We start from the raw sequence: 9320 nt of genomic DNA on the forward strand, positions 1-9320 counted from the left end.
GTAGTAGTAGCACTGCTGGATCAAAGGGTATGAACAGTTTGATAACTTTTTGGGCAATGTCTACCTGTTTCAAGGTCATGACCACCCTATGTGCTAAATCAAAAGAAAGGGGGGAATGCTAGCTAGGTTCCTTCCTGGGTGGTAAGTAGGTACCTAACAATTCTGTAGGGCAGAATTCAGACCTTTCGTTCGCACCTTTAAAAGCACTTGACACTTTCAGGATGCTGAAAGGAGTTAACACCTTTCAAAGGGCTTGCTCATTGGTCTAGAAGGAGTTCCCTCCCACAAGCCCCTTCTCTGGGAGGATTTAAGGAGCCAGCATTCAGGAAGAAGAGCATCTGAGATTCCACTTTGGTGCTGACTGGGGACACTTGGAGAAGAGCAGATTCACAAGGACTAAAGGAAAAGCCGGCTTGTGGAGATTCACAGGTAGGATTGACTTCCGGGAAAGCCAGGTAAGTCTGATTCCTTTCGGCGTCTACCTTTGTCTGCCTGTCCTTCTGTGCGTGCTTCCAGGAGCTGCTGGGATGGCCGCGATGAAGACAAACTTAGAGGAGGAAGTGATTTCTTTGCTCTCCTCTTCTACCAGTGGCTCCCTGGGAACGTTCCAGGTTCAGCCACCATTTCGATTCGGTCAGTCCTGGCTTTTTGGCCAGAGCGCCGTGGGCTCGGGGCAGAGTACGGGATTGGCCCAGACTTCTTGGGGGACCCAGTGTTCCTCAGGATCTACGGTCGGATTCCCGGCCACCTGCCGAGCCCCCCAGGCTCCTGAATGCACGGCGCCTTCTGGAACCCCCAGTGCGTCTGGATTTAGTTTCAAGATGCCCACCAACCTCGGAGCTTTCCCCAGCAAACCGGGCTTTGGGCACCGTAGCCGGGAGGCATCGGGTTGTAGTTTGGGGGCATCCGACTTCAGCTTTAAGGCTCCTGAAAGCTCAGTCTTCAGACCAATCTTTGGGGCCCAATCGGAGCCGGAGAAGACGCAGAGCCGCATCAGTGCGGCCTCTTTCACTTTCTCCCTCCCAGTTAGAGGGGGGCCTGAGACGCTGGGCTCCTTCACGTTTTCCCAGGGCTCAAGCAGCTCAGGCACCAGCCCGAGCGCCGTGGGCTCGGGGCAGAGCACGGGATTGGCCCAGACTTCTTGGGGGACCCAATCTTCCTCAGGTTCTAAGCTCGGATTCCCGGGCACCTCTGGAGCCCCCCAGGCTCCTGTTTTCGAGGCGCCTTCTGCAACCCCCAGTGCATCGGGATTTAGTTTCAAGATGCCCACCAACAACGGAACTTTCCCCAGCACCCCGGGCTTTGGACACCGTAGCCGGAAGGCATCCGGCTGTAGTTTGGGGGCATCCGAGTTCAGCTTTAAGGCTCCTGAAAGCTCAACCTTCAGACCAATCTTTGGGGCCCAATCGGAGCCGGAGAAGATGGAGAGGGACATCAGTCCGGCCTCTTTCACTTTCTCCCTCCCAGTTAGTGGGGGGCCTGAGGCGCTGGGCTGCTTCACGTTATCCCAGGGCTCAAGCAGCTCAGGCACCAGCCCGAGCGCCGTGGGCTCGGGGCAGAGCACGGGATTCGCCCAGACTTCTTGGGGGACCCAGTCTTCCTCAGGATCTACGCTCAGATTCCCGGCCAATTCCGGAGCCCTCCAGGCTCCTGTCTTCCCAGCGCCTTCTGCAACCCCCAGTGCATCGGGATTTAGTTTCAAGATGCCCACCAACAACGGAACTTTCCCCAGCACCCCAGGCTTTGGACACCGTAACCAGGAGGCATCCGGCTGTAGTTTGGGGGCATCCGAGTTCAGCTTTAAGGCTCCTGAAAGCTCAACCTTCAGACCAATCTTTGGGGCCCAATCGGAGCCGGAGAAGATGGAGAGGGACATCAGTCCGGCCTCTTTCACTTTCTCCCTCCCAGTTAGTGGGGGGCCTGAGGCGCTGGGCTGCTTCACGTTATCCCAGGGCTCAAGCAGCTCAGGCACCAGCCCGAGCGCCGTGGGCTCGGGGCAGAGCACGGGATTGGCCCAGACTTCTTGGGGGACCCAATCTTCCTCAGGTTCTAAGCTCGGATTCCCGGGCACCTCCGGAGCCCCCCAGGCTCCTGTTTTCGAGGCGCCTTCTGCAACCCCCAGTGCATCCGGATTTAGTTTCAAGATGCCCACCAACAACGGAACTTTCCCCAGCAAACCGGGCTTTGGGCACCGTAGCCGGGAGGCATCCGGTTGTAGTTTGGGGGCATCCGAGTTCAGCTTTAAGGCTCCTGAAAGCTCAACCTTCAGACCAATCTTTGGGGCCCAATCGGAGCCGGAGAAGATGGAGAGGGACATCAGTCCGGCCTCTTTCACTTTCTCCCTCCCAGTTAGTGGGGGGCCTGAGGCGCTGGGCTGCTTCACGTTATCCCAGGGCTCAAGCAGCTCAGGCACCAGCCCGAGCGCCGTGGGCTCGGGGCAGAGCACGGGATTGGCCCAGACTTCTTGGGGGACCCAGTCTTCCTCAGGATCTACGCTCAGATTCCCAGCCAATTCCGGAGCCCTCCAGGCTCCTGTCTTCCCAGCGCCTTCTGCAACCCCCAGTGCATCGGGATTTAGTTTCAAGATGCCCACCAACAACGGAACTTTCCCCAGCACCCCAGGCTTTGGACACCGTAGCCAGGAGGCATCCGGTTGTAGTTTGGGGGCATCCGAGTTCAGCTTTAAGGCTCCTGAAAGCTCAGTCTTCAGACCAATCTTTGGGGCCCAATCGGAGCCGGAGAAGATGGAGAGGGACATCAGTCCGGCCTCTTTCACTTTCTCCCTCCCAGTTAGTGGGGGGCCTGAGGCGCTGGGCTGCTTCACGTTTTCCCAGGGCTCAAGCAGCTCAGGCAGCAGCCCGAGTCTTCCTTTGTCCAACGCATCTAGCAAGCCTCCCTCCTCCACTTTTGCCTCTCCAAGTCAGAATGTGGAGGAGGAAAAGAGGGGCCCTAAACCAGCATTTGGCAGTTCAGGGAGCGGCTTCACGAGCTTCGCCTCCCCGGGCTCTGGAGGGGAGCCCTTTCGTAGGAGCAAAGCAGAGGGCAAGCTAGGAAGGGGAGATGCTGCTGGCCACGGAGGGTCGCTCTCTGGCCACGTGAAGGGGCCGAAAAGGAAGAAAGAGCACGACGGCTCACCCAGGAGACGAAACTACGACTGTGTGGAGGACATGCAGCTCTTGTCCCAGGGAGATCATCCTCGAAAGAAGCGCCCTCCTCGCCTGGCTCGCCCGCGGGCTGGCGGCTCGTTCGGGGGGACGCTGCAGGACACGCTGAGGAGTAACAAAGGAGGCGGCCACCTGGGAAGCACAGGAATGAAAAAGGAAGTGGGCAGTGTAGAATCCAGTGAGACGGAGCAAAGCGCTGGAGCGGGAGCCACCTGGTCCACGTTGTTCGCCCCCCGGCTGAAGGAAGAGGAGATGGGTGGCAAAAGGAGCCAGGAAGTGTCCGCCTGCAGGGCTACCCCTTCCCGCCGCGGAGGGAAGAAGGAGAGCGTGGAGAGCTCGAGCAGCCTGTCCCCCAGCGAGCTCCCCGCCATTCAGTGCAAGAAGATCCCCAACTACCTCAAGGACAGAGCCATCCTGCAGGAGCACTTTGGCCGATTGAGGAAGGTGCGGCGCATCCATCCCCGGCGCCGAGGCAAGCTCGCCTCTGTGCCCTTCTGGGACCACGCCTCTGCAGCCCTGGCTCGGAAGAAAGGGAAAGGGAAAGGCTTGCACAGAGTCCTCCTCTTTTGGCGCGAGAACAAAAGAAGTCCCAGGAAGAAGACCTTTTTCCCAAAGGAGAAAATAGCGAGTCAGAGCTGGGAAGACTCTGGTTTCCAGCGCTCCCCGCTGCCCAAAGCCCTCTGGAGACCTGCAACTGGCCAGAGCAGCAGCCTTCTCGGGAAGAGTTGTCCAGTGAAGAAATCGAGGCAGCCCGAGTCTCTGCAGTCTGAGGGGGAGCCCTTGGATTGTGGGCCTGAGATCCCGAGCTCAGACCTGCCGGGACTGTCAGTGAGCAGCCTGAGCACCTTGATGGGCGCGGTGGCCGAGACGTCGGAGGACAAGTACCGCCTCCTGGACCGGAGGGATAAGATCCTGAGGCAAGCTCGCGGGAAGAGAACGGCTCTGGACCAAGCCAAAGGCTTTTGGGGCACGTGCCTGGACATGTGTCCTGAGAAAGAGCGCTACATGAGAGAGAGCAGGAAGCAGCTGAGCTCTTTCGAAGTGATCCCTGGCACAGATCAGGTGGACCACGCGGCGGCAATCAAGGAATACAGCCGCTCCTCCGCTGACCAGGAGGAGCCTCTGCCTCAGGAGCTGCGTCCTTCCGGGGTGCTGGGCATGACCATGGACTACCTGGTCACTCAGGTCCTGGACCGGAGGGAAGGGAGCTCGCGCGACTGGTACGACTTTGTGTGGAACAGGACCCGCGCCATCAGGAAGGACATCACCCAGCAGCACCTCGGTGACCCGCTCACCGTGTCGCTGATGGAGAAGTGCACCCGCTTCCACATCCACTGTGCGCACGCGATGTGTGAGGAGCCCGTGGGCTCCTTCGACGCCAAGATCAACCAGGAGAACATGACCAAGTGCCTGCAGAGCCTTAAGGAGATGTACCAGGACCTGGCCGACGAGGGCGTCCTCTGTGCGCGGGAAGCGGAATTCCGAGGCTACCAAGTTCTGCTCCATCTCCACCAGGGCGACATCCTGAGAGAGGTGCAGCAGTTCCGGCCCGAGGTGCGAAACTCCCCCGAGGTGAAATTTGCAGTGCAGGCTTTGGCGGTTGTGAACAGCAACAACTTTGTCCGGTTCTTCAAGCTGGTGCGCTCTGCCTCCTACCTCAACGCCTGCCTCCTGCACTGCTACTTCCATCAGATCCGGAAAGAGGCATTGCGGGCTCTCCTCGTGGCCTACACGGGGAGCGCTCGGAGATCCACACGCTTTCCGGTGGATCACCTGGTGCCCATGTTACTGTTTCGAGATGCCCAGGAAGCCAGCGACTTCTTGACTTCCTGTGGCCTCGCGGTGTCTGATGGCTGCGTGGAGCTGAAGCGGTCCGCCTTCTTGGAAGCCGGGGGCTCAGCCAAGGCAAAGAAGTGCCCTTTGATCACCGAGAAGCTCGCCGTCTCCGTTGGAGAAGTGGTGAATGGGGGGCCGTTACCCCCCGTCCCTCGTCACATCCCGGCGTGTAGCTTCAACACCCACAACGAATACGTGGGCGAGAGCGCGGCCCCCGAGTCTGCTCCGCGTGGACAGAAACCCGCTGTGGAGAGGGGGGGAGGCGGCAAGCTGGAAGAAGGCAGCCCTGGGACCGAAGCGCTGGCGCTGTGTGTTCCGCCGCAGCCCTGCCCGCCCCTGCCTCAGCCGCTGCTGACCCAGAGCGCCGGGCTGCCGCCAGCCCTCGGGGCTCCCGGCCCTGTCCTGCCAGGGGCTGCCTCGTCATCTCGCTTCCAGCCCGTGGGGCGGCCCGAGCTGCCTGCTCCCCGGCCTCGGCCGAGCTACACCGACTCGGACCTCGTGGGGGTCGTGGAAGACCTTGCCCGGGACGTCCTCAGAGGCTACTATGAAGAAGTCGGCCAGGCCGGAGCTGCCTACGCCGCTGCGGCCTGGAGGGTTTCCCAAGTGCTCACGGAGGAGCTCCTGGCCACCACCACCGGGGACATGCTGAGGCAGACCGCCGCTGAGGAACTGAAGGAAGAAAGAGCAAGAATTCAAGAAGAACAGAAGAGAGCTGAAGAACAAAGACGGGCCCAGGAGCTGGAGAGCGCCCTGGAGACCGAGAGGAGGGCCTGTGTGGCCCGCTGCTCTGAAGACGTCTGCGATCGCCTCATGGATCTCTTCTTGCCAGAGGAGATTTTCCAGAGTGCCCGAGAGACCCTGCAGGAACTTCAGGGCCTCTGTCAATACTGGCAGAGGTGGAGGAAAGCCCTGGCAGCGCGGAAAAAACTCCAGAGACAGAGGAGACCATTCCCCGCGGCCCCCTGCCGTGTGGACCTCAGCAACGGATTGCAGGCCTTGGCCCCCCGTGCCCAGAGTCCCCTTGCTAAAGAGCGCCTGGCCAAAGGAGTCCCGGATCTGGGGCACCCGGGAAAACTGGGGCTCTCCTGCACCAGGTTACAGTGGACGAGAAACAAGACGATCCATCCAATGAAGGTTCACTCTTTCTCCCAGCAATTGCTCAGTGAAGCGGTGTGGAGCCCTCTGGACCTGCCGGCCCTCGTCGCCGAGCATTACCCTGGGCAGCGGGAACAGGTGTTCTGGAAGCTGGTGTTGGCGCTGCCGGACGGTGAAGAGGCCGACAGTGAAGAGCCCGCCTCTGGCTATCCCAGCAGGATGCTAGAGACTTGGCTGAAGGTCAAGTTCATGGGTGGGGAAGATTTCCAAAAGGGGGCCCGTCACGCTTCCCAGGGGATCCAGACGCTGACCCTGCTGAAGGCCTGGAGCCCCAAAGGGGCTCGAGCGGTCCGGGTCAACGTGTGCATTAAGGTGGCCCACGGCCTGTTGAGCGACTGGGCCCTGGATGCCACGGAGACGCAGAAGGCCCTTCTGGGCACCAGCGGCCTTCTCTTCGTGCTGCCCCCCCGCGGCAAGAGTGTGGTGGCGGCCGAGGAGGACGCGTGCTGGCTCTCGGCCCTGCTGCGGCTCCAACAGCTGCTGCAGGCCAAGCCCTTGCAGCCCCCGGTGCCCCTGGTGGTTCTGGTGCCCGGCCGCGAGGGGGCCAGCGTGAGGGACGTGGAGGAGGGTCTGAGGCTTCGGGACTTGCTTTCCTCGCAGCTTCTCTCGGATTACACGGTCTTGGAGATCCCAGCTGCCGTCAACGATGTCCAAGGCACCAACAGGGTGTCGCAGGCCGTCCAGTGGCTGGTGTCTCGCTGCCCCAGCTCCCCGGAGCTCTGCTGCCAGACCCTGCCCCAGTACATCGAGGACGGCGTCAGGCGCGAGTTCAGCGAGCGCTTCTTCCAGGACCGCAAGGAGCGGCGTGTGGCCGGCCTGGCCTGGCAGGAGCCCGGCGCCATCATCGAGCTCTTCAACGGCGTGCTGCACTTCCTGGCGGACGTGGCCTCCTCCGAGCAGCTCTGCCAGCTGTCCTGGCCCATCACGGAGTTCGCCGAGCCGGGCGGCAACAAGCTGCTTCCTCCCCTGCGCTGGAACGCGCCCGGCCACCTGGCCTGGCTGAAGAAGGTCGTTCTCTCCTTGCAGCTGCCCCCCGTGGACCTCCCCGCCCCGGGCGCTCCTTGGCCTCTGGCGTGCAACGCCATCTCCCGCTACGTCTCGCAGATCCCGAGCTGTGGCCAGACGCAGCCCATCCTGCAGTCTCAGCTGGACAACCTCCTGAGTCGGACGTACGCCAAGTGGACGAACCAAGACCTGGGGGCCTTGGGCGACACGGGGCCCCGTGGGGAGGAGATTCCGTGGGATGACATCATCGCTCTGTGCATTAATCACAAGCTGCGGGACTGGAAGCCTCCCAGTCTGCCCGTCACGCCAGAGGCTCTGAGCCAAGATGGGCACATCTGCGTCTACTTTTTCAAGAGCCACTTACAAAGCTACCAGGTCCCCGGGGCCTGGGCACACGCCCGGCTGCAGACCCACAAGGAGGTGGTGCAGCGGCCCGCCCGCCGACCTTTGGGCCTAAAGCCTTGGCGCTCCGCCAAGAGCCTCTCCCCGTCGTGGCTCCACGTTCCCTACGGCGGGACCAGGGCCCCCGACAGCGGCCAAACCGGCCGCGTGCCCGACGCCCAGGAGCTGGCCCGCCCCGCCTCGGCCGAGGAGCTGCTCCCGGGGCGCCTGGCCGCCAGCCTGCAGCTGGAGAAGGAGGAGAGCAGGAGGTTCGAACAGCAGCTGCGTCACTGGCTGTCGGGAGACGCCGAGCAGGGCCCGGACTCCAGCCCCCTCCCCGTCTACCTTCCTCAAGCTCTCCTATCGACGCCTCAGGCTCTGCGGCCCGTCCTCCGAGGGTCAGCGCCCAGCAGCCCCCGGGACCAGAAGGCCGCCGAGGGGCGGAGGCCGGCCCCGGCCATGGGCGGCTCTCTGACCCACAAGCTGAGACACTTAGAAAGCCTGATTCAGCGCACTCGACAGGAGGAGCTCGTCTGGGAGCGGCACCTCTCCAACTTGCTGGACATGGTGGACATCTGACAAGCCGGACAGTGGGGAGGGTCTCTGCGCGCACACAATCATGTTCTCTGCCGATGCTTGCCCAGTGGCTGCCACTGGGGCTGTAAATCAAGAAAATAAAGACTGGGACTTAACAAAACCAACAAACAAACAAACAAACGAAGGAATGAATGAATAAAGAAATAAGTGAATAAATAGATAAATAAATAAATAAACAAAAATCAAACAAACAAACGAATGAATGAATAAAGAAATAAGTGAATAAATAGATAAATAAATAAATAAGCAAAAATCAAACAAAAAAGAAAAAAACAAATAAAAACAAAAACAAAATAAACGAACAAAAAAAAAGAATGAAAAATGTGATATATTTACATTTATGATATGCAGTCTGAATGAAACGGGCAATCAAAATATTTTACTCTTATCCCAGACTCAGAAAAGTTACTATTAATTAAATGAGTAAATTTGATATGATACATGGAAAATAGGGAGAGAAACTGAGGCTGATCAAAGTTGAGGGCTGGCATGAAAGCCTAAGGCTGCCAAAAGCAGGGAGGAAAAAATGAGGAGGGGGCTAGTTTTGGTTGCAGGCGGCCAGTTTTCCCATGAAAGAAGAGTACCTACCCTCTGTGGGTTTCCATGAGCTCCATCATCATAATTCTCACCGACATCGAGCCAGTGCTTTCAATGATATCCATATTTGCACAACAAAAAAAGAAAAAACAAACAAAAACAAAATAAACGAACAAAAAAAAAAAAAAGAATGAAAAATGTGATATATTTACATTTATGATATGCAGTCTGAATGAAATGGGCAATCAAAATATTTTACTCTTATCCCAGACTCAGAAAAGTTACTATTAATTAAATGAGTAAATTTGATATGATACATGGAAAATAGGGAGAGAAACTGAGGCTGATCAAAGTTGAGGGCTGGCATGAAAGCCTAAGGCTGCCAAAAGCAGGGAGGAAAAATGAGGAGGGGGCTAGTTTTGGTTGCAGGCGGCCAGTTTTCCCATGAAAGAAGAGTACCTACCCTCTGTGGGTTTCCATGAGCTCCATCATCATAATTCTCACCGACATCGAGCCAGTGCTTTCAATGATATCCATATTTGCACAACAAAAAAAGAAAAAACAAACAAAAACAAAAACAAAATAAACGAACAAAAAAAAAAAAAAAGAATGAAAAATGTGATATATTTACATTTATGATATGCA

At 58.3% G+C, this 9320-nt stretch overlaps 1 pseudogene; it reads left to right on the plus strand.

Moving 5' to 3' along the window:
- Window positions 1-536: 536 nt before the first annotated feature.
- Window positions 537-8120, plus strand: LOC141562565 (germinal-center associated nuclear protein pseudogene; annotated as a pseudogene).
- The last annotated feature ends 1200 nt before the right edge of the window (window positions 8121-9320 follow it).

Source organism: Sminthopsis crassicaudata, chromosome 3 (genome assembly GCF_048593235.1).
Source record: "Sminthopsis crassicaudata isolate SCR6 chromosome 3, ASM4859323v1, whole genome shotgun sequence".
Classification (NCBI taxonomy): domain Eukaryota; kingdom Metazoa; phylum Chordata; class Mammalia; order Dasyuromorphia; family Dasyuridae; genus Sminthopsis; species Sminthopsis crassicaudata.